Source organism: Lactuca serriola, chromosome 1 (genome assembly GCF_051521515.1).
Source record: "Lactuca serriola cultivar US96UC23 chromosome 1, Lser_US96UC23_V15, whole genome shotgun sequence".
NCBI lineage: Eukaryota > Viridiplantae > Streptophyta > Magnoliopsida > Asterales > Asteraceae > Lactuca > Lactuca serriola.
The window spans coordinates 87571190-87574027 of record NC_136408.1 but is presented as its reverse complement, the minus strand read 5'-3'; the positions used below and the strand labels follow the sequence as shown (position 1 = coordinate 87574027).

Sequence of the window (2838 nt, the reverse complement as noted above, 5' to 3'; positions counted from 1 at the left end):
CCCCATGGGTTTTAAGATTCCAGAAAAGCAATGGCAAGGTTAGGAGATTTCGATCAAACACTTGAAGGTATTCGGTTGTGTCTCGTATATTAAAGTTAAAACCTCGGAGAGAGACAAACTAGAGCTGAAGGAAAGGAAGCGCACCTTTATAGGTTATAGGTTGGATGACATGGGGTACCGCTTCTAGGATAATGAGAATAAAAAGGCTATTACAAGTCGGGATGTGGTCTTCAAAGAGAGTGCTCTATACAAGGATGAAGTTGAAAAGATCTCTGGAAATGAAAAACAACCAGAAAAGAAAGATTAAGTTGATTTAGAAGATATATTAGATGGCGACGTTGTAAAACCTATCAGTACTCTAGAGATAGGTGAAACTTTAGGAAATAGTGGGAGCTCAGATGTATCATAGGATAGTATTTTAGAGGATGAGGTTGAAAATGAAGCTGAGACCATTACACCTATTGTCAGTAGATCTACTAGAGTACGAAGACCTACAGTCAAGTATTTTTTTATTAGATAATTACTTGTTGTTGACTGGGAATGGTGAATCTGAGTCTTATCTAGAGGCCTTAAGGATGAAAGATTCCATACAGTGGAAGAAGGCTATGAAAAACGAGTTGAGCTCACTGGACAAGAATCACACTTGGTCCTTAGTCAAGCTCCCAACAGGGAAGAAATCTCTACAGAACAAATGGGCGTTTCGGTTCAAAGATGAGATTGATGGCAAAAAAAAAAGATACAAGGAAAGGTTGGTGGTAAAGGGGTTTTAACAGAAGATGAGAGTTGATGAAAATGAGATATTCTCTAAAGTTGTGAATATGACTACAATCAGAATAGTCTTGGGTATTGTATCCTCTGAGGATCTCCATCTAGAGTAGCTAGATGTTAAAACAACCTTTCTCCATGGCGACCTAAAAAGAGACATCTGCATGACACCACCATAGGGTTTTCCCACAGTTGGTAAATAAAATATGGTGTGCAAACCGAAGAAAATTCCATATAGATTGAAGCAAGCTCCAAGACAGTGGTACTTGAAGTTTGATAGTTTCGTGCAAAGGAGTGAGTACAATATACAATTCCTACAATTCATATGACCTACCTGACAATACCCATTCAGATTCCCACCACCAACGTCTTTGATTGCAGCTTTCCAAGAAAAACATCTTTGATTGCATCTTTCCAACACACCAGATTTCGTCTGCTGATACTGGTAATTGTTTCTCTTTCTCTTTCTTATCTGAGTCAGTTTCGATCCATGTTGGTTAGGTTTACAAAGGAATTGAAATTTAGAAGCTTTTAGATTCTTCATGTATAGATTATACAAATCTTTACCAAGAAATTTGAATTTCTGGATCTGGCTAAATTACGTTTTGAAGATCTATTTTTCTTGTTAATTACCAGTAGAATTCTATCTTTGTAAATCTCAGATCAAGGGTCTCTAGGGTTTTATATACTTTGATCTGTAATAATATGTTTGAATTAACAAACCCAAAATTTTTCAACTTCGTGGTTGCTGATCTTGATTGTTATTGATAACAGAGCTTGATTTCGATTTCTGAAAGTGAGATATGGATGAAGATAGAGAGTCAACAAGATACTCGTGCCATAAATGTAATAGGCCCGTAGTCCCGATCATAGAAGTGCTAACAATCAAGTGTTCGAGTTGTCATGGTGAATTCATGGAGGAAATGGATAGTGTCACAAACAACCACAACCACTACCACCTTGAAGATGTTCCTGACCGTGGTCAGTCATTATGGCCTCCGGTCTTTCTCGGCATGATGAAAAACCCTCACCGTCGCCGGATATTTTCCATGTCGACTTTGATGATGATAACGAGGAAAAAGACCGCCACCGAAGCTACAACTTCCAGGAGGATGGAGACTCTGATTTGGACTGTGAGTTTGAGTCCATCATGAGGAGGCGGGGTCGGAGCTCCGCCACCATCCTCCACCTCCTCCAAGGTGTTCGATCAAGATCTGAAAACAATACATCACAAGAATGTGATCATGATCATGATCGGGAACATGTTATTTTGATTAATCCTTTTAATCAGACAATAGTTGCTCAAGGCAGCGGTGGTGGGACCCATCCAATTGGTTCTTTAGGTGACTATTTTTCGGGTCCCATATTAGACGAATTACTACAACATTTGTCTAAAATTGACCTAAATAGACACGGAACCCGACCCACACAAAAACAATGCGGTGGAAGCAATGCCAACTGTAAAAATCAATGAAAATTCGGTTTAATGTTCGATTTGTTTGGATGATTTTGAAGTTGTAAATGAAGCCAAAGAAATGCCAGGTAAACATAAGTTTCATACCAAATGTATTCTGCCATGGTTGGAGCTTCATAGCTCATGTCCTGTTTGTAGGTTTGAGTTACCTTCTGATGAAACAAGACCCGACCAAGAGGCAAACAGGTCGAGTGATAGTGAAGATAGGGATGAGAGAGATCTGAGGCATTTGTCTCTTCCTTGGCCTTTTAGTACCTTATTCGGGCCAACACATGTGCCCTAACTCGGCTCGATGCCATCTGCATCGAGTTCGGGTTCGTCACTATGGGCTCTACGAGCCCATGGTGAAGATGAGGAACAATAAGTTCACATGTTTCTTAGAGAGTTGTGTACAGAGACCAGTTGGGAAGTGTAATGTTGAAACTTATCGGCTTTCAAAAATGTATTTATATGTATTATATTAATGTTCTTGTGTCTTTCTAAATCGTATAATGACATATTTAGGAAACCAATTATGACCAATTTGCTATAAAGGTCATGGAAGTTGTTAGTGTTAAGTTATAGTCATGTTATTTGGATCAATAAACCGTGATTTGTGT

General features: G+C 38.9%; 1 pseudogene; it reads left to right on the top strand.

Annotated features, from left to right (window-relative positions):
* The first annotated feature begins 1679 nt into the window (after positions 1–1679).
* LOC145058447 (E3 ubiquitin-protein ligase RDUF2-like) lies at positions 1680–2603 on the top strand (annotated as a pseudogene).
* The last annotated feature ends 235 nt before the right edge of the window (positions 2604–2838 follow it).